The 25,670-nt window shown below is 43.4% G+C and overlaps 1 protein-coding gene and 1 long non-coding RNA gene across 3 annotated transcripts in view; one reads left to right on the forward strand and one right to left on the reverse strand.

The window, feature by feature from the left end:
- LOC146810030 (uncharacterized) overlaps positions 1-25,670 on the reverse strand; it is a 79,577-nt gene that overhangs the window by 26,432 nt on the left and 27,475 nt on the right. The window lies entirely within an intron of this gene.
- LOC146810031 (uncharacterized) overlaps positions 16,971-25,670 on the forward strand; it is a 98,505-nt gene continuing 89,805 nt past the window's right edge. Inside the window, exon 1 of the transcript XR_014966538.1 lies at positions 16,971-17,173. The gene's annotated coding sequence lies outside the window, so the exon portion shown is untranslated. The remainder of the gene's footprint in view (positions 17,174-25,670) is intronic.

The raw sequence follows: 25,670 nt of genomic DNA on the forward strand, positions 1-25,670 counted from the left end.
TCGCTATATCCGATCTGCCTGGGCCCCAGAGGGAGCAGAACCTCCAACACACAAATTAACCCACATGCAATACTTGATGGGTCACTTGACAAAATGGTTGCACAGGGGAATTCAGACACACACTTTGGTCTCACTCTAGACCACCCTTAACAAATGGAACACGGATATAGGCCATGTACTCACTGATAAGGAAAGGGGGACACTGTTGGAATACCCAAGAAAGGTATCCAGAAATCCAAAATTTAAATTCATACAGCTCATGATTGTCCACCGCGCTTATTTGACCCCGCACAAACTAAGCTTAATGTTTCCAGACACAGCGGATACTTTCCCCCGATGCCACTCCTCAAAAGCAGCTTTACTACATATGTTATGGGACTGCCCGAGACTGACCCACTACTGTTCATCAATACAAGGAATAGTAAATAGTGTTGCCCCAGTACGGAACAGTGTGTCATTGGAGTATTGTCTATTGGGATTGGGTTCAAAAGGAAAGAAGGGAAGCCCTAGCCGCAAATTTGCGGATCTGGCTCTGATATTAGCTAAGAGAAATATCACTATGAGATGGAAGCCTGCCAAATCACCATTGGTATTAGATTGGTATAATGAAATGGTTAGATGGGGTAGGGCAGAAGGCGCTGAACTTAAGCAGCAGGAACAGAGGGGTTTACGTAAGACACCCAGTTCACTGGAATGGAACGCGATGCTGGAAGAATTTATAGCTATAGATGTGCAAGCAAAATTGTAGAACCCATATATACGTAGTAGGGTCGCTCATAAACCTGTGTTGGGCAAAACGCGGGATGGTGTACGCCAGGCGCGCAACATCCATTGGACTCACAGGGCTTCAGCCCCCCCCCCCTGTTGCGTGTGGCAGCCCGGGATGAGACAGCCTCGCGGCGCACACACAGCCGCACCCGAGCACTTCACAGGTCTTTAAAAGACCATTTGCATGTTAATGAGGCCTCGCTGTTGTTTCACCCCTTCTAAGAGCCCCTGCAGCTCCACTCTGCCTGTGGCTTAAAAGATTCAGCCCCCCCTGAAATTTTTTCTTAGCGCCCCCCCCACCCCCGAAATTTGGCTCTAGTTGCGCCTCTGGTGTACGCCCCTTATTTAATGCAAAGGATATGGAATGTAACTGTGTTATTATGTACAAATGTTTATACTGTAGTGCTGACTGTTAAGCATGTATAACAATGCACGACTGAGTCCGTATGGGGTGGGGGTGGGTAGAAGAGTTCAATATTTGTTTTCATTACTGCAGTGAAATGTACACGCTACGAACAATTGTTTATGAGACTTGTAATGCTAAGAAAGTCAATAAAAATATGATTTTTAAAAAAACTGTGTTAGCACACTGGTGTTTCAATCCTGCTTGACAATATACAGTCACAAGAATATATGAATGGGGGCAATGCTTAGGCATCTCAATAAAGTGCATCTGTGGGTGGACTAAAGGGCCCCAAGAGGTAGGTGAGCAGTGGGAGTGGTCTTAATTCCCTTTCCAAAGTTGTGGGCTTGTCATGGGGCAAAGGAGTGACAAATCTGTTGGGTAACTCAGTGAAAGAAGAGTGCAAACCAGTGGGTTGCTGCAGCAAGGATCGTAACATCTCTTCCAAAATTATCCCGCCAATGGTACAGAATGTAAAGGCTGGCGAGCAGAAACTCTGTGGCCACCACTCTCCCTGTCCCATCCCACCACCCTCCATCAGGGGATAGCCTGTAACTCTGCTTGATCCATGACTATTTTTCATTCTGAGACCCCCTCCTGTAACAGAGACAAGTCCTTAAAAGTGGGTCCAGAAAATGTATCACTTTGTATAATATTCATACCAAGGTCATGGTTTGGAGACAATGCAGCTTTGCTAGCCATCTCATTGGCAAATGCATTACCTTAGGACTCTTCATATTGCGAAGCCTGATGAGCACTTCATTCAACAATAGTAACTTTACATGGCAATATAAGAGCATCCAATAAATTCCTCACATACAATCCATTCTTTATGCAGTAGGAAGAACTACTTTGCAACCAAAGCAGCCCCCAATCGAGAGCCACTTTCAATGTGTATTTAGAATCAGTATATACAATGCCAATTTTGTATGAGGCCAAAATATATGCTTGTGTAAGAGCAACAAACTCAGCTACTTGAGCAGAGTGGACTTGAGGCAAATGTCAGCTGTTTATCACTTCATACAATGTGCACACAGCATATCCAGTGTAAGAAAGTAGGATCTGCTTCTTATGGTTTCCCCCACTATTTGCTGGATGTTACACTGTTTTTGACTAGCATGTCTGGGATCCTGCTAATCAGGAACCCAGTCTATCTGCTTTCTCTCTAAAATGTAATGATATGTACTACTTAGGTACACTCCAGATTGGATACTGGGGTGCCCTTATAAGTCTATAGTATATGGTACGCTGTGCATAGGTACCCCAGAGGCCTCCCGTGGGCTGAAACATGTATTATGCCACCCATGAGAGGCCATGCAAAATGGAACTACAGGTCTGCCATTGCAGCCTGTGTACGCTGGTGCTAGCACCACTTACTATAGATATAGGTTTACACTTAAAACTTATAAGTCACCCCTATAGCAGGCCTTAACAATCCTGGAGCCTTCATAGACCATTCTCCTGGGTTGTCTGTGACTAAGCCAGACATATAGGTAGGGATGCATTATAACCTCGCGGTAAATGCTATCTCGAAAACGGCTGAAACAAAACATATTGTGTTTGGAATCTAACACCTTGGAATCATACCGCCACACCGGTAACCGGTGTGGGGGTATGATTCCACCCTTTTGAAGTGAGCTTCGTGGGGTCACTGGTCTTTCCGGTACCAGCTTTCTCGACCCAGGCAACACAAAATGGTTACCGCCGACCAGAGACACATTTCTGCTTTCCTTCTGCTGAGCCAAGCTCGAGCAGGGGAAGGCAGGACAATAGGCATATGCACACGCCAGGGTGAAGCAGAGCTGCCTGCCGCCCGCTTCCCACCCGCCCTCATTTTAAAATAAGTTAAACTATGTTAAAAATAAGATAAAAGGCCTTAACTGCGGTGCGGTAGCGGCTATCTTGTGGCTCTCCTTTGCTGACATAGAGATGGGATCCTCACTGTTAGATAAGAGGATGCTGACAATTACTCAGTACTGAAGAGTGCCCTCATTGATGGGGTTGGCTTAACCACTGAACAGTACAGGATTAAGTTAATTGACACCCAGAAGGCACAGAATCAGGACGGGGTAGACTTTGTGGATAGTGCTATTAAGGCTCTGGAAGGCTGGTTGCTTGGCAGCAAAGTGAATGATTTCAAGGGATTGTACAATTTGATTATGAGGGAGCATATGCTTAATAATTGCCAAAATCAGTTGTTGCATCAATACCTGGTTGACTCTGATCTGACTTCTCCCCAAGAATTGGGAAAGAAGGCAGATAAGTGGGTAAGAACCAGGTTGAAGCAGAAAAACCAGAACTCTGGTGGTGACCAGAAGAAGCAGGATTCTAAAACTCCAGATAAGGGTGGGGACAAGGGTAAAGATCAAAAGTCTTCATCAGGGCCCCAAAAACCTGCATCTGGGGGGAGTCACAATCCATCAAGGGAAAAGGCAAGAGCAAACCTTGGTGTTACTTTTGTAAGGTAAAGACTAAATCCGGGCGTAGTGCTCCGCTCCGCCCACCTAGTGTATGTAGCGCTGCCTGCTTCGCGGTTTACAAAGTAGGCGTAGCAGGCAGCGCTACGCACACGACAGGGCGAAGCAGAGCTGCCTGCCGCCCGCTTCCCGCCCGCCCTCATTTTAAAATAAGTTAAACTATGTTAAAAATAAGATAAAAGGCCTTAACTGCGGTGCGGCGTCCCGGGGCTCCCTCTTCCACGTTGACAGCAACTTCTTTTCACAAATGCGCATGCGCGGACGCCCTCACATGCGCATTTCATGTGCGGGCGACCACCTGGTGTACCCATGAAGTGGACACAGGTGAGAGCTTACCTGTTAAAAATAAGATTTACAGGCAGCCTGACCATGTCAGAGATTGCATCAGGACTGAGGTCCAAAGATGCTGGAAATTGGAGTGATTGAACCCTCAGATAGTCCTTGGGCTAGTCCAGTGGTCCTGGTACCCAAACCTCATGCCCAGGGTGCTAAGAGAGAAATTAGGTTTTGTGTGGACTGCGGGGAGCTCAATGCAGTCACTAGGACTCATGCTCACCCTATTCCTAGGGCACATGAACTCATATACACTTTGGCCTAAGCCAAATTCTTGAGCACATTTGACCTCACTGCTAGATATTGGCAAATCAGACTAACTGAGGATGCCAAACCAAAAACAACATTTTCAACTCCTGGTGGGCATTATCAATTTATTGTGATGCCCTTTGGCTTGAGGATTGCACCTCTCACATTCCAAAGGCTGGTGAACAAAGTCCTTACAGGCCTGGAAGCCTATAGTTCAGCATATCTTCATGATATAGCTGTCTTTAGCTCCACCTGGGAGGACCACCTAGTCCACCTGAAGAATGTTTTGGAGGCTCTGCAGAAAGCAGGTCTCACTATCAAGGCCAACAAGTGCCAGATAGGGCAGAGTAAGGTTGTATACCTGGGCCACCTTGTGGGTGGAGGTTAGGGTCAGCCCTTGCAGAGCAAAATCCAGACCATCATGGACTGGGTTGCTCCCACTACCCAGACTCAGGTCAGAGCTTTCTTGGACCTGACTGAGTACTACAGAAAATTTGTCAAGGCATATGGATCCATAGTGACTCCCTTGAATGATCTGACATCATCAAAAACAATGCCCAAGAAAACTCAGTGGACAATGAGCTGTCAGAAGGCATTTGATGATCTCAAGCAGGCCATGTGCACTGCTCCCATTCTGAAAAGTCCTGACTATTCCAAACAATTAATTGATTGTCTAAACAGATGCATCTGAGGTGGGGGTAGGGGCTGTGTTTTCACAACTTAATGCAGAGGGTCAGGATCAACTAGTAGCTTTTATTAGCAGAAAGTTGACCCCCAGAGAGAAACGTTCGTCAGCCATTGAGAGGGAAGCCTTTGCTGTGGTTTGGGCTCTGAAGAAGCTGAGGCCATACTTGTTTGGCACTCACTTCATTGTTCAGACAGACCATAAGCACCTCTTATGGCTAAAACAGATGAAGGGTGAAAACCCCAAACTTTTGAGGTAGTCCATTTCCCTACAGGGGATGGACTATACAGTGGAACACAGACCTGGGAGTAACCATGCCAATGCAGATGGAATCTTCAGATATTTCCACTTAGAAAATGAAGACTCAACTGGGCAAGGTTAGTCTCATCACCTTACGTTTGGGGGGAGGAGGGCTGCGTAGGAAAGTAGGATCTGCTTCTTATGGTTGTCCCCAATTTTGCTGGATGTTACACTGTTTTTGACTAGTCTGACTGGGATCCTGCTAATCAGGACCCCAGTCTACCCCAGTCTATCTGCTTTCTCCGTAAAATGTAATAACATGTACTTAGGTACACTCCAGATTGGATACTGGGATACCCTTATAAGTCCCTACTATATGCTACCCATGTACCCAGGGCATAGGCACCCCAGAGGCCTCCCCTGGGCTGAAGCATGTATTATGCCACCCATGAGAGGCCATGCAAAATGGACCTACAGGCCTGTCTAAGCTGATGCTAGCACCACTTACTTTAGATATAGGTTTACTATATCTGTAGGTCACTACACTTAAACCTTATAAGTCACCCCTATAGCAGGCCTTAACAATCCTGAAGGCAAGGTGATGGGTTTTATGTGAGAGGGTGCCCCTGCATGCGCAGAGCCCCTCTGCAGCCTTCAGAGACCATTCTCCCGGGTTGTCTGTGACTCAGCCAGACATATAGGTAGAGGTGCATTATAACCTTGCGGTGAATGCTATCTCAAACGGCTGAAACAAAACATGTCATGTTTGGCATCAAACACCTTGGAATCATACTTCCACACCGGTAACTGGGAGGTATCATTCCACCCTTCTAAAGCGAGCTGTGTGGGGTCACTGGTCTTTCCAGTACCAGTCTTCTCGACCCGGGCAACACAAAATGATTGCTGCCGACCAGAGACACATTTCTGTCCTTCTGCTACTGAGCCAAGCTCGAGCAGGGTAAGGCAGGACAACACACATCCTGTCACAGGGAGGTGTGACCACCTCCCAGACAGGATTTAGTGTTCTGGGGCTGGGTGGGTGCACTTCCAAAGTGCCTGAAAGTCTACATCTGGGGCACACTTGGTGTCCCTGTGCATAGTCTAGTTCGAACCAGTTCTGGGAGCCGTTGGCTCCTACTCTGGCGCGAAACTGGACAAAGGACATGGGAGTAACCTCCCCTCTGTCCTGACCCTCCCCTATGAGGATCCCCTGAATCTGTCAAACCCTCTTCCGTGGGTACATAAGGGCTTACCTGACTGTAGATTTGATGTGGACAAGATTCTGAACAATAAACCACTGACCTTCGACCATCTGGACACTCTGGACTTCGCTGGACTTTGACTGGGCCCGTCTTCGTCCCCCTTTCCATCCAAAGCATTGTCTGTGCCTGTGCACCATACAGGCTCTTTGCAGGACCTGTGGAGCATCAAGGACATCTGAAGAATCTCCCTTGGGGTGAAGGAGTCACTCCCCTGCATTTGCAGGCACCGTAACGCAACTGACCAGTCTGCTGATCCTGAGCTCCTGTGGACTCTGAAGGCTCCAGCAACACAGAAGGTGGGTTCCGATGTTCCTTGACGTTGAGCTGCCCTCTCACCGAGTTTGAAGCCAGTATCCCGGGCACTCTGGTACCCTCTAGTGAGGTGGCTCTCCAACCTCCTAAGTTCCAAAGGGTTTCTTCGAAGTTCACCGAGAAGGGTCCTTAAACTTTCAAACTGCAACCACAACTTCCCCATAGAATTGTACGGAGGCCGCGGACGTGTTAGCACACTGCACCCGTCCTCATTGGGGTCCCTGTTTACTCACCCTGTGTGGTTCCTTGGGGTCCCAGCGATTCTACATACTCTAGACACTGTATCGACTCAAGTTGTGGTTCTTATACCATTATTTTGGTATATGGTTTGGTCTCCCCCTGGAGCCCACTGTGTATGATGCTACTTACAACTGTTTCTTTGCTAAATTATCGTGTGCTTTGTGTTGTATCCTCGTGTAGAGGATACTAGAGAGTCTTATATAAATAAATACATATTTTTATAACTAATGTGTGGTTCTCCTTTCATTTAGTTAATACTAAAGGTGATATTCTGGTAAAACAAGCTGCTTTACATTCCTTCAAGATTAAGCCTGAAGGTTGCACTCCACAGATACCACTAGGATAGCTTTCTAAAGGTTATCTTTGACCTTATACATCATAAGGGTCATTTGGACTGGTGCAAGGTGCCCACTTTAATTAGTGGACAGCATATACCAGGCCAACTTCTCACATCCAGCAACAAGGTTTCCAACATTATTTCTGAGGCATGATCCATCCACATAATAAACAAGGTCGCAATTAGGTATAGGAGCATCAGACAAATTAATCCTAGGTTTGATGAAATGCTGTGTAAAGAGTAGACAACCATACGGTTACCTTTCCTGTATAGTAAGCATTACAGAAGCAAGGTTCAATGCTGGGCAAAGGGCTAATGTGATGTGCGAAGCAGAAAGTAACAGAATCTGGAGCCATTGGTTGCAAATAAAGGGATTGTTGGTGTGAGTTCTGGCTTGGATTTTGGAATTGCTGTGCAGCATTCTGTAACTGCGGGATAGGATGTTAAAATTGAGACATGGCATTTTGAAATTGGTTCATATTCATTGGCATTTGGTTTAAGTTTAATCTAGAATTCCCTATCTGTGTGGGCACAGAAGCTATAATTTGGACCTGTCCCTGCACTGGCATTTGCATCTGTTGCAAAGGTATCTTTGGAATCTGCACCCCTCGTGGTGTTTGCATATTTTCTCCAGCATTTTCAGGATTAAATCGACATTCTAGCTTCAAATGTCCAATTCTATGACAGATGTGACAAGCAATAATCTTTTTTATAGCAGCCACATCTGATCCCAATACTGAACGTACAGGAACACCTCGACCTTTACCCTGTGACACATTCATTCCCACTTGATTTCCCTGAACACCAGGTGGTGGGGCACCTGATTTCCTACTAAAGGAGGATTTTGAAATCCTTTCTGATCTAGCTTGGTCTGGGCCAGCAGGAATTTCTCTTTAATCCTTTTCTGCTTCATGTCCAATTCATGGCTACAATATCACATCAAGAGATTTACTTTACTAACAGATCACACTTTGAGTTATGTGTGTACAGATCTCAGGTTTCAATCCTAAAACAAACTGGGATACAAAAATGCCCATGTCCCTTTCCTCAGGATACTCATGTCCAGTGTGCTGCAAAAACACCGGCAACAATCTTTCATAATACTCATGAACTGTCTCTTTGTCTCTAGTGTGGTTCTTTCAATCTGGAGCCAATCCATATATTTTTGGAGGTACCCTGCCCTTCAAAAAGGTAACAACCGCTTCATTTTACTCCATTGCCACAGGTGATGGTGCATTCATCCCTTTCTCTCTAGGTGTTTCCTTCTTTGGCCATTGCAGCACTGTCTTACATTCAGTCCATAAATCAGAAAGTACACAATACTTTAGAGATTTTTATGAATCTCTCTACTTGTGCATACAATTGCACTGGCTTGTCTCGCAATTTTGGAAATTTTTTAGTAAATGCTGCCAAATCACCTCTGCTCCAAGGAATGTGCACATACGTTCTTCCTGCTATTTCTTCAGGTGGATATACTGTCACTTCATTCTCATATTGTTCATCCTGTCCTCCTCCACTAACTGATTCCTTCTTTTTCTTTTCATCCTTCCTTGAGCATCTAATTTCCAATTTTTCTGTATCCTTTCTTCTGCAAATGCATTTTATCAATTCCACAATATGCAAGTGCATTCCTGTAATTCTCATGTTTTCTATGGCGGGATCATCTATCTCCATTCTTTAACTTTGGTGTAAATGTATGTTATTGGTGAGATCCGCCTCATATTTATTGGCTATTTCTGTCAATTGATCATGTACAAAAATGCCCTTTGTGTAACTTCACAGGTGAATTAATTCTTTCCTCTGGTATTAATTTAAATATTCAAATTACAAACATCCCTTTATCATCTCCTCTAGTTCTACCTCTAAATTTGGTATACCTAAAGGTCTCTTTTTTTGTGTCTAGTTTCTCTGGTGGTTCTACAGCTTACATTTTCTTCAATCTTCTCTCTCCAATCTCTTTTCTATACCGTTACCATTCACTCACACACCTCAAAGAAAACAGAATACAACCTTATCACAACTACAACATTTGCCCTATTAATACTCACACCTTCTAAACCGCAATTGCCTTTGAGTACCGCCTTGTCAGATCTTCAAGTTCTGGACATTGGAATTAGGAGTCAGGACTTTTAAGCAGGGTTTGGGATTTATTTTATAGCTCTATTCACACCGTAAACATTCCCAGTGCTACCAGATTTGTCAGCGCCCAAAATGTGGGGGGCCAATTGATGACCAGTGCAAACCCAAGGCACTTACAACAATGGCCTGCTATTTTTGGCTTTCCTCCATCTTCAGGCAAATGGATCTGTTCCACTGTTTTAGAATAGAGCTGTTCTAAATTTAATTTCAAATAGAATCATCAACTTTTAGGATCTTAATGTTCAGTCAATGATGAGAGGTTTGGAATTGTTTAAAAGCTTTTTTTCTCATTTAAGAGATTAGTACGGTTTTTGCTGTTTTTAATCAAATTAGTCAAATTATAGGAATATCGAGAACGTTTTTGTTAGAGACAGCATAAAATAGACAGTATGTTCTATAAAGGAGATAGTCTCTATCTTAATCAAGAGTCCTAAACTAAATAAGAACCTATAAAGAGTCTTTCAGAAAAGAGCAAGATTCTGGCACTTCTAGTTAGTCAAAGAAATAAGCTCCCCATAAAGAGCAGTTCAGGAAGACTCAGCCTAGTTCCCCAACAAGTTGCTGTAGCAATTGTTGATAAATCAAAATTAATTAATCACAGCAGGAGCTATGATCAACATGTAGAGAAAGTCTCCTCCCAAAAGGGTCAAAGTAAGAGGAAATTGCCATTAGCAGTAGCCCATAGCAATTCAGGCAAGAATAAGGAAAAACAATGCGTAAAGTATTGAGGGTTGGATAAAAAGCATTAAGGAATTGAAGCATAGGATCGCAATGGATTGCATTGGATTGTTCTAGGAACACATATATATGAAAACACAAAACATCTGCAACATTCAGCATGGTTAAGTCATCCTTGTCCAATGGAAATGGGTCTTCTGATAGTCTGTTGTCTCTCCAACCATTTCCCACGTTAATCATTCACACCAGTGAGTAGTTAACTAAATCTAAACGTTTTAAAATGTTTTCTTCTAGATACATGACATCAGCTAATAGAACAAGCCTGCAAAGGTCAAGAGAACCTTTGCAGGCTTGTTCTATTAGCTGGTGTCAGTATCCTATTGCGTAGACAAATTAATTATTATTAATACTGTATTCATTCTAAAATATATTGATATACACTATTTAGAGAAATAAGGAAATTATATGGTGTGAGCAAGCAAAGAAATACATTTCTCTTAGAGCAGCACATTTTACATCCAAATATTTTATCAGCATTTGAAAGCAACATATAAACATTCAAGAGTTACAGAAACCTTGGAAGGCATAGAAAATGGTACCATAAGACATAAGTACTAGAAGGAGTACATGTAAGAATCAGTGTGAGAATAAAGAGACATACTTAATTTAAAACGATATGGACCTACTTATACCGAGACTACATTTAGTGTATCAGAGATTATCCACCCGTTGAAAAATAAGCCCCCCCTAAGATAGGATAACAGGGAATAGTATATTTTAAGCATTAGGAGTATAAGTTACATCTGCTGTATGAGAAATATCCAAGGTAAATACTAGTGTAACCGGGTGAAGGATTGGGGAATGCAGGGGGGAGAAGAGGAAAGGGTTGTGGGATATCCTAGTCCAGGCGTGGGACCGTGTCTAAGGCCCCGAATGTGGTGATAAGTGCAATTGCTTACTTTTCTCCAGAGCATTGAACTTGTTAAGAGAGTGCCAGACAGCACAGGATATCTGGGGATATATTGGGTGGTTGGTTTGTGACCCATACACACCTCTTAGGAAAGAAACCCTAGCCCATTATGTCCGGAAAGAAAGATGGTTGAAGGATTTTCACTCTAGACAAGATGACCTTCAAGCCGATGGTAAGGAAGAGATCAAGCAGTGCCATGTCTATGCTTCGAAGGTCAATCTTAGTCCTAGAAGCCTAAGGGCCTAAAATCACCATGGAAAAATTAACAAGATGGGGGTACTAAAAACAGCTTATAGGTGAGTCTGGATAATCAGAAGATAAGTCGAGGCGCTTCTTATGGTGGTAGATGTTTAGGGGAAGGAAGAAGTGAAATCATTACCTGACAAGGATGTGTCACTTATGAGTTGTTGGGGGTCATTCTATTCTGGCGTGACCGGCCTGAAGAAGCTGCTGGGGGAGCCGCGTGCATTGCTGCTACTGCTGGGGGACTTCAATCCCTACCATCAATTGCCTGACATGTGATGAACTGCGCTTTAAAAAGCACAACACAGCTCCACTGCCTGGGGGCATTCTACTCTGGTACGCCCGTCTTGGAGAAGATGCTAGGAGAGCTGCATGCATTGCTGCTGCTGCTGGATGGACTTCAACACCCCAACATCCCTTGCCTGACAAGCGACAAACTGCGTTTTAAAAAGTGTGCCTCAGCCCTGCTGCATGGGACGTGCCCCCAGGCTGCTCCAGGGCGAAGTCTGGGCCAAGGGCGGGCTAGTTTGTGCCCGTCCAAGACCAGATGAGACTGGGCCACCCCTCCGTTATCGATCTCCCAGGAAAAGATTTCATTATTATGACCATTGCACTAAAGTGGGCGAAAGCTATACAATCAACAAAGGGGCTTCTTGAGTTATCCCACTTATTTGTTGCCCATTTTTGAAAACCAAGGAGGATATTTGGATTATTCCAAGTCTGCTGAACCCTGTGGGAATATGGTAAATAGAAAGCTGCTGGGAGGGAATCCCGCCTCGAGCCCGCCTGCAAAGCATACGTCCATTGCCTGTATGCTGGAAAGAGCTATAGAGGTGGTAATGCTGAAATCGAGCCCTCAAGAGCAGATGATCATTGAGCCTCGGTACAGCCCTCCTTGGGATTACTCTTGGTACAGGACAGCCCACAAATGACTATCTGCTGTCCGCCACGGAACAAGAATCTGTGCCTACTCTTACCCTGAATGCCTCTGTGAGCGATTCCAGTAATATGATCCAAAGGGTGGAGTCTCCAGACAAAAATGCGCCCATGCTCAAGACAAGAATTTGTGCCTACTCTTACCCTGAATGCCTCTGTGAGTGATTCCAATAATATGATCCAGAGGGTGGAGTCTCCAGACAAACTGCGCCCAAGCTCAAGCCTTATGTCAAACAAAAAAGCTAAGGCCTCAACCAGAGGTAAAACTATAGATAGGACTCAGAGAGTATACAAATCATCACGGAAGAGGCCCCTCCTACAAACAAGGGGACCAAAAAGAGATATCGCTACCTCACCACAAATGATGGGAGAGGGTAAGGAACTGTGCTCTATCAATCAGGACATTATGGAACCTTTTTTTGAGAAATGCATACAGCGACAGAGCTACAATAAAACGGGAATTCATTCCTCTCTATGCCCGTATATATGCCATGGAGTTCCATCTTATGGTCTTAAAGAGAACACCAGCCTGTAGCCAACGGGCAAGAATTCTGACTGTCGCAGATATTCCTTTGATTAACATGAATTCAGAGAACCTGGCCCAACAGATGGAGGGGCTGCCTACAAATGAGTGCCCAAAAGTGTGGCAGGGAAAACTAATGCTTCACCAGCACCAGCGATAACTAATGTATCACTAGCCTGAACTAGTAGAAAAGTAAATGATATCCAGAGAAGCAAAGAAAAGACTATGGGAATGCACAAGCCCCGAAAGCTGCTACCTTGAGCAAGCCACTGATTGTTACCGAATGCCCCTTATAAGATTATCCACAATTACCCCAAGAATGTACCCTTATATTATTATGCTAAAAGATGTTGCTGTGCTATCAACTGAAAAGAGTCAGGATTATATGACACTGAAAAACAAGGCGCTAAGGGCCAGATGTACGACCATAGCATTTTGTGACTCGCAAATTGTGAGTCGCAATTTGCAAGTCGCAAAATGCTATGTACAACAGTGTCTGAGACACTGTTTGCGATTCCCAATGGGGTCGCAAATTGCATGCCTCATGAATATTAATGAGGTTGTCGCAATTTGCAACCCCATTGGGAATGACAATCACTCCCTGGGATGGTGGCCTGCTGGGGGTCATGTCTGTGACTGCTTTGCCAATAAAGTCGTTTTTTTTTAATGCAGCCCGTTTTTCGTAAAGGAAAATGGGATGCATTTAAAAAATAAAAATGAAACATTTCAGTTTCATTTTTTAAGGGCAGGCAGTGGTCCCTGGGGCAAGACAAATAGTAATTTGATTCAGATGCAGGAGACTATCTTCCCACACAGGCTTTTGGCTGGCCCACGTTCAACCTCTGCCTACATCATCCATAAAGAACTTGATATCATATACGCAGAAGATTCTATCAAACTCAGTACCTTGAATGACCTTAAATGGAATAGTATTTGGAGCAAACCAGGCGCCAAGTTCACTAGGGAAACCATCCATTGTCTGGAGCTTTGACCACCAAGAATAAATACCCTGGCTCCAGTACATGAAGGGCTGACTACAGGAAATAGAGGAAAGTTTCAGTATCTTGGATCCAACCTGTATCTTACAATTCAGCAAAAAAGAATTCAGAACAGTTTTTCTGGGGAAAGGGGAGAGAGTCCTGGGAAAGACCTAAGCCATCATTGGAGAGATATTGCTTGAGCCCAATACAAGAGGGGATACAAGGCTATCTAATAAATGTGAATATCACCCGAGATAGATACTTGCTAACCAGATTACACCTAGAGTTGCTCCATCATCTAGTTGAATTCCATAAATCAAAGCTATGGCCACCTAATCTATGGGTACCCATACGACAGAAAGGCTAGACAAAAAAAATCCATTTCATGATGTTTTGCAAATTATATAAATATATTAGATCATGTACAATGTGTCCCCTATTTTTAACTAATGGCCTCATTTACCATCAGGAGGCCTTCAATTTTTTATGGAACTTGTCAGACCCTTATACATGTCGCACCCTTCTGACATATATAAAGAAGGCTTACCTAAGCCATAAAACATTGACCCATTTAGATAGACTGTGTTATGAAGAAAGCTGAAATATGGACTGGATGGTTTTAATACAAGTGTCTGAATTTGTTATATTGATGGCATCTTTTAGCGTAAATCATGTATCATATGTTCCAAACCTTAAAATTGATATGTATTTATGGTCCTATGACCCTCTGCTTTTTTGTGCACGTTAAAAGTTTTTTAACATATGCCTATCTATTTTAACTTGATGATTCTTTTTATTAGAAATATTTTTATCTATGTAATAAGGACAGTTTTAAACTTATGTATCATTAATTGTGTGTATGCCACAACTTCTGCACTATAATCATTGGACCGTAATTCCATACTAATATTCTGTTTTTAAATTGTTCGGTGTTGGCAAAACATGAGATTTTTATTCGTTCTCTCTTACTTTTATAGATTTCTGTATATATCCGAATAAAGATTTGAAATGTGAATTTTTTTTAATTGTAGTGGGGAAGAATGTTTGTTATTCAATGTGCATGTGAGAACGTTGTAGGTGAGGCTGAAGTGAGGTGATAAAGTTTTAATAGTATTACAATTTAGAATTGCCCAGATCATTTGATAGGATGCTCAATGCATCTTTGTATTCCTCTAGGTTAAAGGTGGTCTTGTTTCTTTGACATTTACGTGATATATGAATATACATATAATACAAAGAGAACATATTGATAACATTAGAAGGTATAAGTTACATTTAAAATAGTTATAATTAAATAGATTCAAAATGAAACCGTGGTAATTATACCCCTGATGTAGTGCCAGTGATGTAATGACATCCGTGATGTTGAGGTTGGTGATGCAGCGATATACAAGAGCAGGAGTGCTAGAAGAAAGACATGGGTGCTTCCTTTTAGAAAAGAGGTGTTGGTTGGGAGCGGGGCAGTGGTGCAATGTTGACTAAGATGCATAAAGTCCTTATGAGATGGAGATTGAATACTAGAAGGTTTAGAGTAGACTATTGTCTTTGATACAAATAAGACATTTTGAGGTTTCTTTTGGCATTGTGTTGGTGAGAGTTGAGTGCTGGTTAGTGGCTGAGGGGCTGCTGGCTGGGTGGACTAATGGGGCCACTTTAGGGACCTTTGTGCGACCTCATGGTCACAGGTTAAAATCCCGGCAGGTCCACTCATCCTTCAGAGGTCGATAAAATGAGCACCATTAAGTTGGGTAGCAATAAACGTCTGTTATTCTGCACAAGATACCCTTGGGTGAACGTGCGCTATACAAATACACGTTATGTTAGTAGGTAGCTGTATACCTGTTGTGAAAAATGCTGCATATTGCAATTGATGCATGTTTACGTCTACAAAAAACATTGTGGTCACTTCAAATTACCATGTTATATGCTCCCTCCTGGCATATGTCGCACCATATCTAAAGATGAATATCAAGGTCACCTCTAGCTGGTCAGAAGGCATTGTGGTCTAAATCTCCCCAGGCATCTGACTTGCACTTACTCATAGACAGCCTACGTCTCAGGGATATTGAGGAAATGATGGCATGGGAAGAAAAAGAGATTGAAAAGAAAATCAGTATACATGAGCGGGGAGAAGACAGACTGAGGGAAGACAATCTAAAACCTAAATCTAAAGAAGAAATTTAATGGGATGTGCAGAGATAGACAGCAATAAAGAAGAGGTGGGAGAGGGAAGGGGAGAAATGGCAAAGTTGCTGGGAGATGGTAGAAAGAAAAGGTAAGGGGAAGAGAGACTGGAATTGAGCATGCATTTAGTGTGTTGGGGAAGAATAGTGGAGAGTGGGGAGAAACAAAGAGAAGGAGATAGTAAGATAGAGGAGAAAATATAGAGATGGAGTAGGTGATATAATTAAAGAGTTGGGTGAACTGGAGGGGGACAGAGGGGCTTGGAGGAGAGGGAAGAAATGAGAAGAGGAAGGTGACGGTGAGAAGGAAACGGTGTGCGCAAAGAGAAAATTGAGGGGAAATGAGGAGAAAATGAGAGGAAGAAAGAAGGAGGGGGAGGTTGGAAATGAGAAGGTAGGTGCGATAATATATAGAAAATTGGACTGGGACAGAAATGAGATGTGAAGAGAGAATAAAAACGTAAGAGGAATGAGAGCATGGGGAAAGAAAACGGATAAAGATAGAGGGAGTAAGGGAGAGAGTAAGAAAGAGAAGGTAAGAGAAGAGAGGTCAGCACAACGAGGAGAGGGGTTATAGAAGGGCACTTACAAGCTACACCACGGTACAGATGTACTGAGGATGGACTCAGGGGGCCGGTATCAGACCAAGACAAGCGACGGCAGGTTCGGGACAGTAATACTGGCTCAGGGGCGCGGACAGGCTCGGGACCTACCAAGACAGGCAATGCGGGCTCAGGAGAAGCATTAACTGACTGACACCTGCGAGTCAATGGCCTGACGCCCTAAGGAGAATCACGACGAGGGGGAGCCGAACCGACGAGGTGCTGGCCCGACCCTGAGTCCCTGGGGCACGCCCCGCACAGGTTGTCTCTAGGCCCGGGGAGGGCCCTAGCTGGGATTAGAGGGCTTTCACCTCTGCTTCGGCCGTCCCCGGCCCTCCTCACGCCACTCTGAGAATGCCTCGAATAAATCCTCGCCCGTATCCCTAATCCTTGTAAACGGATCATTAAAGCGTGCCGAGAGGGTGGCGAGGACACTGCGCCGCAGCCTGCTCGAGACAGAAGCCGCCTTCCCAGACCTGCCCCGAGGCCTGCTGCGATGAGCCGGCCGCAGCCCGGCGCCTGGTGATGAAGGCTCGGCCATGTGTACCACCATGCTGGTGCTCACCACCCTCGCCCTCCTGCTGCGGCGGCACTTCTTCAACAAGGTGCAACCGTACGTATCGCACGCCTGCCTGCCACGCGGCCACGCGACCCCGCCCCTCCCCCTCCGATCGCAATCTCAAATGAGACTGGGCTTCTTGCAGGGCTTGAAGTGGAATTACAAAACTAGAGGGTCTCTCAAAGGGACGTTGGCGATGTAATTAAGTGCGTGGCTTAAAAATACGCAAGGTAAAAGTCTCTGTTTAGCAAAGTGTGCCGCCCGACTGGTATTTTGCTGTTTCTGTCATTGTATACAGATACATAATACAACAAGTAACATTACATCTACACCAAGTCAGGGCTATTGGCTTTGCCAATGGTTGTTAGTTGTGTAAGATAAGCAACAACTATGGCCTCGTTGTATAGACTATTGAAAATGCTTCAGTTCTGGAAGGGTGAGACTGAAACAACTATAACGATTCTCTTGGAAGTTACCTCAAAGGCAGTGAAGTTTGATACTGCTGCAGAGGTAAGAGTTGTTTCGTCAGGCTGAGGGCAAAAATGGGAGAGCCTGATAGAGACCCGTCTCAGCACCTGCTATTTAGAATTGCCGGCTCTGAGCACTGGCAGGACCCCGGCCCACTTAAAGCCCTTGGTTTCTGGCTCCAGGTCTGGCTGGGAGACATTGAACCTCGTCCACCTGGCCGCAACTGAGTCTTGCTTGTAGCCAACTCCAGAGAGCGTGCCCCTCTGGGCCCTTAAGTTTTGCTGCTCTCCCTCTTCCTATGTTCTTGCTGTGTAGTAAATCCCTAATTTCTTACTCTGTGCACTTGTTTCCCCCTCCTCACTTTCCATTTTTTGCTATCTTTTACCCTCTTCCTCACCTTGCCTTCTTAACCTCTCCTGTCTTTCTGTTTCCCACCACACCCATATCCCACCTAACCAACTCTATGGGGCATATTTACAAGCCCCTATCACCACAGGAGCATCACTTTTTGTGACCTCTGGTGGCTTAGCACAATTTCCCATATTTACAAAGTGGTACTAAGCCACTTAACGTGGCTTTTCGCCACCTTGTAAATATGCCCCTTTTCGCAGCAGTCCTCTGTGGCAAAGGGGCGTGCAATGGGTGTTGCTATGGGCGTTCCACCGTAACTCTCATTGCTTTTTGGCGCTGCCCCAGATTTACAAGGCTGAGGCAGCACCAAAAACGAACGCCATGGATTACCAGGCATTAGAATTGCAATACGAGGAGAAATTATTAATTTCTTCTCATTTTTTGCCCTTTCTATGTGTGTGTCATTCTTCAGCATACATAGAAAGAGCAAATCACCATTATTGATTGTTTATAAATAATCGCCCTTGCAGCGTAGGCAGCCTTGCAACATTGCTGCAGGGTGCCTGCACTGGCGCTAGGAAGGTTTTTTTGCGCCAGTACTATGGGAAACACAGAGGGACACCATATTCTTGTGAATATGGCGCATCCCTGTGTTTTACAAATGCCAGAGCGAGGTGCTGATGAATTTGGCGCAGCTCCGCGCTCCTAAATGTTTTTGTAAATATGCCCTTATATTTCTACTACCTTTACTGTATCTTACTACGTGTGCCCCTGCTGTCCTCTTTCCCACCACACCCACCTGTGCTGCCCTGTTTGTGCAATCATTGTCTTGTCTTACCTTCTCACCCCTGTAGCTCCTGCTGTTCTACCTCTCACCTGTCACCCTTTGGCTCTTTCTGTCGTTCTTTGGTGCTCTCTTTTCACGTGCCTCTTTATACCCTTTTTACCCTTTCTCGCTCTCCTTTGCTCATTTTTTGTCCATCCTTTAATTCCCTTACTCTAGCCTCATCATGCTCTGTTACGTCCAGATTCCCACTTCAAACTCTCCATTACTCCATTTGGCTTCTGTTGCCCTCTGCTTCCCCCTCCCTGCCTGAAGCTGCCTCCTACCTCTCTCACCCTACCTCATTCTGTTGTCTACCTATCCTTGTCTCTCTCAAGCTCTCTACCTCACCCCGCTGTTGTCCACCCTGCGCTTTGCTGTTTCTCACTTCTCAGCCTGCATTGCCCTGCTTCTATACATCATTTGCCCTGTCACCTCCTGCCTTTGCCTCATCTTCTGTAGTTTTGTTTCTTTACCCATTTATATTGTGATTGGAGAGTTTTCTTAGGACTCGTTCTCCTCATCTGGATTTTACCCCTTGAGCTCACCCAATTCTCATAGACTGGGGACAGGGAACTGGCACGATGAGTGAGTGGGGTTCGGTGACGGAGTCCTTCCCTCACCCTTTTGACTGCTTTGTAGCCCTTTGCAGAATTAGCTCATACTGTCTTCATTCAATATCTCAGAGAATATTTTTGAATCACTCAGATCCAGATGTACGACCCTTTTTTGCGGTCGCAAACGGGTGATCGGCCCATTTGCGACCGTAATAAAGGCTCCAGGCACGTACAAACGCTATTTTGTGACTCTCGCTATTAGATAGGGGCGTCCCTTCTTAATAGCTAGTCTCAATGCCATGTACTATTGTTTTCCGACCGCATTTGCAAATGATGTTTTATAGTGTCTTCAAACATATGGTAATACTACCTTCTAGTGTTTCGCAAGCAGAGCATACTCATGAGCTGTTGGTTTGAATATTCTGCAGAAAATGTATGAACTTGTAGTAACAAGCATTGGCGAAAGCAGACACATGTCGATTTTGGGTTATATTAGCTTTGCTAGTGGTTCTCTAGCCATGCTGCTCAGCATTCTAGGATGCTGTGCAGCATGGCTTTTTAAAAAATAATAATAAAAAAAGTCTACAAAGCGATATGCCATCATTTTATAAGCGTGCACACAAAGCATACATGAGCCTTCAAAATGATACAAGCCCTTTTTTTTCATTTTGTTTACCAATCTGAGTTGGATCAGTAAACAAAAAGAAAAAAAAGAATGGCGGTGGAAGGTAAGCAACATACAAGAGAGGGTAAGCAATATGGAGGGGCGGGTGGCTAAGTAACATGATAGATGGAGTGCAGGGGGCAAGCAACAAAGAGGGAGAAGCAACATGAAGGGTGGACAGGATGGGGGCTGAAGCAACACAGAGGGAGGGCAGGGGCAAAGTAACACGGAGAGTGGGCTTGCGGTGGGTGAAGTAACACAGAGGGAGAAGTAACATGGAGGGCAGGGTGACAGCCTGAAGCAACATGAAGAGTACACGAGGGAGACTGCTGGTAAAGACATGCATAACATAACGTATATTTGTAAAGTGCACGTTCACCTGTAGGGATCTTTGCACTGAATAACAGATGTTTATTGCACTCTAGCCTAGTACTTCAACATAAAGAAAAAAGAAGTGCTTGATTAAGGGAACAGTGCAAAGAAACAAATACTTTGGCCATCCTCCAGGGGAGGGTAAAACACATGAAGCGCAAGTGAATGCCACACTCACCAATGTATGAAAAGCAAGTAAATGAGACTGACGTTGAAGCCAACCAGTGGTAAGCAATGGGAAACCTCTAAGCAACAACATGTCTCCCCAGTGACAGCGCATGCAATGTCTCAGGAAGAACCTAAAAATAATCTCAAGTACCAAATAATCACAAGTTTGGAGAACTTGAAATAACTAGACTGTCTAAGACCTGTAAAAGGGAACGGGAGCATGGACCCAGCTGGAGGACATCCTCATTGGATGCACAACTGCAAACTTTACTTCCGCACAGTGGGCCTTACAAAAACTGCCCCACAAAGGTCTGCGCTCCTTCAGTAATAACAAAGCACATAGATAGCGCTAAAATGTGTACACATGCCTGTTCTGCTCTTGGATACAGCTGAACTGGCTCCTGGGCTGAATTTAAACTGGTAACCTGCTATGAATGTAAGCAGAGATATAGGTGTACTGCGCAAATCTAGCCAGGAAGCGTCAAGGCCCACGGGTACATTTGAGTTTTCGTTTACAGAGAGGCAGGTAACAGGTGAGTTTCTGTCATGTGTGGGGATAGTGTTACTTGAAAAGGAGAATCTTCAAGTGCGCCAAGAACATTTACCCATGCAGCTAAATGTGAACATTTTCACAAATTTAAAGAAAATATGCAAATGAAACCTCAACATTGTCTAGGTTAGACCAACCTAGACAACAATGAGGCTAGGGCACACTTATTACCACAAATAACTTGAGCAGCAATGTCCCGACTCTGCAACACATATTTCCTTACTCTTAATAAAATCATAGTAGGCACCGAAATTAGAGAGAAAACAATATGAAAACAGCTTTACTATGCATTAAACTCCTTTGTGCATAAACAAGTCAATGAAGCAAGTAGGCACAAAGCACATTTCTTAATGGGAGTGCAATGTTGCCCTCTGCAGGCCCTGACTCGAGGGTTAGTTTCTGCAGGCAGGCAGGCTGCCAGACAAATATCACCGCATGCTGTTCTGCTGCTGCTACCCTACTAATGCATGTATAAGTCGGGCCAGAGGGGAAATGACGTCACATCATCAGGCCATGTTCTCTGCTGCTAGAGGTAAATGTTTATCAGCAGATCCTACACAACGTCGTGTTTGTGTTTTTTCGAATGATTGTACATAATGGCCATGTTTAGTGTTGTTACTCTGTGCGTGAACGTTTGTATGAAATCCCATGAGGGAAACACCAGCCTGAAAAGCGTCTTCAAAACAAGCATTATGCACTCCCACTGTTTCCCTGCGAGCTGATTGCAAATAATTACAGCACGGCATGAAACAAGAGTAAATGTAAATGTCTGCTGCTGTGAGCTATAATATGTTATGGAACGGCCATGGCAAATATCCTACATCATTTTCATGCCAATAGGATGATGGACTATAGAGGGATGCTCGCCAGCCGAGCAATCTGTCTAATTAACATGCGGGCACGAGAGGAAGCAAAAACAGAGGCGAGGCACAGAAACAAGTGGATTTCAACGGTTGCATTAGTGGCATTCCAGAAGGTTCTCTCTGTCTCAATGTGCCTCACTGGACACGTTGTCTTCCTTTCTTTCAGGACACAGAACATGCAAAAGTCTTAATTTGGAAAACGCGAATAAACTCTAGGTGATGGGTGAAGCGGCGGGGTGGGGAGGGTGTCAGCTGCACCGTGAAGTTAGACTGCAGAGGGGCCACACGAGCCACACGTCAGCAGAAGAGCGCGTGTTTTCAAGCAATCGCCACGAACAGTTGTGCCCTTGTTAGTGTTGACATCCAGATAATCGACGTCTCTAGATACAAATGTGAAATGTGTGGACTGAACAAGTCACTGTCTCCAAGTGTGATCAGATACTTGTTGGTTAGCATCGTGCAATGACCTGTTTCAAACTGCCGGTTAGAGCACGCGCATCATAAGTACTCTGTAAAAATAAGCGATGCTCGACCATCTGTGAGAGGGTCTCTGACCTCTTCATTTTCAAGAGCGCAGTTTATGAAATGACTCAACCAAGGCACCGAATAGAGGCCGATGTATTTTACGAGTTAGGAAGGGACAGGTTGTGAGAAAAGGGAGTAGGGTTCTAGATTAGTAATGGTATTCATACATTCTTGTTGAAAGATCTCTTTGAAACTCAGTCATTCATTGCCATTCACTGAGGAATAAACCATCAATGAATGGATGTTCAGGAACGTCCTATGGATGAGTAAAATAAGACTTAACAAGGTTAGTGTCTAACTCAGGAATAGCTTTTTCTTAGTTGCGCACCAATCACAAATTAGGAATTTAAAAGGGAACATAGGTTAGGGCATGTTTTGACCATTCCACTTCTTTTTTTAAAAATATTTATCATGAACCAGTAGTATACAAATAGAAATAACATGTACAAAAGTACATACATTAAGGTAAATAATTTATCAAGAAACAATCTATGAGAAAGTAGGGAATGAAAAAGAAAAAAGGGGGAGTAGGGAAGGGGGAAAGGAGCTAAAAATTGTTATATTCTTAACACAACTATATTCTGGAAAGGAAAATAAAATAACATATGAAATTAATTTCTGTATGCATACAAGGCAATTTTGAGAAATAAGAGCAACTATTATATTAAGAATTTAAGGAAAAACTTATTTGACATAAGAAAGTTTAGGCAACCAAGACGTCAAGGGGGTTTCCGAACCTCATCTGAAGCATGGACTAATGGAGTACAATGTGAGGCAATATGGGTCAGGTATGAGAATATAGGAAGCCATAAAAGGTCTCTTTTAATGGACATTGAAAGAGGGGAAATGTAACTTGTATCAAGTCTGTGATGGAAACAAACGGCATTCCACCAAGCTTTGAAAGTGACTTTGTCGGCTTGTTTCCAATTAGAGGTTATTAAGTGAAGAGCTATTGCCAATAACAAGTCTACTATTTTGTAATTAGAGGGAGATTGGGGCCAATTAGGTGACAAAGATCCTAGAAAAATGTTGGAAGGAGAAAAGGGAATTTTTGTGTTAAAAATTTTATTAATCTGAGTCCAAACCAATTGCCAGAAATGGTGAATAGGAGTACAATCAAATAGCATGTGTTTGAGATCAGCATTGGTGGAAGGGCAGGACCAACAAGTAGGGGTAGAACTTGTAGAGAAGGAGGCTAATTTTGCGGGAGTAAATAAAACACGTTGATAGACAAAATAAAGGGTTTGAGAGGTATTAGCAGCTCTGGAGGTCTTATGAATTTTAAGCCATATCTTATCCCAAAAAAGAGTTGTCCAACATTCCATAAGATCTTTTTCCCAAGCCAATTCAGCTTTTGTCTTGCTTCGATCAGAAGAAAGAGATAGGGATTTATAAATAGAATAAGCTGAGGAAGAAGTAGAAAGCAAGGGAAATAACAAGGAGCAGCTGGAGGATGGAGAAGACAATGATGGTAATGAACGAAGATACGGGAGAGTGAGGGGAATAAAAGATCATATTGAGTTTTACAGGAAGATGATAAAGCAAATAGTGCTTGAAGATTCAAAAAGGGTAAAGGAATATTGTTACGTATTAGTTGTGAGATCCAAAGTAATCCCTTACTCCTCCAAGAATTCCAGTAGACGGTACGGTTCTTAATGGGTAGTAATCCATTGTGCCAAATGGGCTGTTGATCTAATGAAGAAAACTCTGGATAAGTAGAGGATAACAATGGAGCAATAATTTTACGGGTGTGAGAGATGATTGAAGTTTGAAAAGAAGAAAGATTGTTAGTAAAAGCAAGAGATTCTTGAAAATTGAAAGGTGACATAAAGTACTTCTCTATAGTCAACAGATTGGCGGGTATATATACTGACCAAGAGAAAGCCAACGGGAAGATTGTTTTAAAGAGAAGGTATAATGATATTTTTTAAAGTCGGGAAATTTAAGACCGCCTGAGGTTTTATCTGCTTTCAGAGTGGATAGAGCTATTCTGGGAGATTTATTTTTCCAAAGAAATTTTGTTAAAAGAGAATCAATTTTTTTAAAGTATAATTGAGGAATATTTACAGGAATCATGGAAAGAACATATAAGATTAAGGGAGAAAGCATCATCTTGATAGAATCTAGTCGTCCCCACCAGGAGAGAAAAAGTGGGTGCCAGCGATCAATAGAGTCAGATAAAGTTTTGGTTATGTGCGCAAAATTGAGTTTTAGCGTTTCGGGAATATTAGAAGAGAACCACAGTCCGAGATATTTTATCTTAGAGGTGTTCCAAGACAAAACCTGTGGAAATGAAATCATGTTTGAGGCAAAGCTCATTAAGAGGAAGAACTTCACATTTATCAGAATTGAGACGATAACCGGATAATTGAGAAAATAAATCAACCTGTTTCATAAAAGCAGGAATGGATGTAGAAGGGTTAGAACAATATAAAAGAATATCATCTGCATAAACAGACATTTTAACATGGGAATCAAGTCGAAAACCAGTAATTTGAGCATCTTGCCTAATTCTAGTTAAAAAGGGTTCCAATGCTATTATAAATAAAAGAGGAGAAAGGGGGCATCCCTGACGTACTCCCCTTAAAAGCGGAAAGTAATCAGAAATTTTCCCATTAACAAAAATGGAAACTTTAGGACCGGAATACAATAGTGAAATAAGAGATATTAATTTAGGAGGAATCCCTATCCAATGTAGCACCTGGAACATGAAATCCCAACCAATTCTATCAAATGCCTTTTCAGCGTCCAGCGCTATAGCAGCAATAGGGTAATCAAGAGAGGAAGTTTTACTGGGAATATTAAAAAAGACTCTGGAATTATCGGATGCCAAACGACCTTTAACAAAACCTGATTGCTCTGGACCAATAAGATTAGGTAAAATAGGGTCAATTCGAAGGGCAAGGATTCTTGCAAAAATCTTATAATCAAGATTGACTAAGGAGATTGGACAGTAATTTTTGCAGAGCATAGGGTCCTTATTATCTTTGGGTATTAAACAGATCATAGATTCTTGAAAGGTACCAGAAGAGGCACCAGCTCATAAATGAATTAAAAAGTAAACAGTAAATCCGTCTGGACCAGGTGCTTTCCCTCTCTTTAGAATAGAGACTGCTTGAGTGATTTCGGAGAGAGTGATATCTGTTTCTAAAGACATAAAATCAGTATTATGGGATGGAGGTTGGTCAATTGATTGAAAGAAAGTAGAGA

The sequence above is a fragment of the Triturus cristatus genome, chromosome 7, assembly GCF_964204655.1.
Source record: "Triturus cristatus chromosome 7, aTriCri1.1, whole genome shotgun sequence".
In the NCBI taxonomy this organism is placed as follows: Eukaryota; Metazoa; Chordata; class Amphibia; order Caudata; family Salamandridae; genus Triturus; species Triturus cristatus.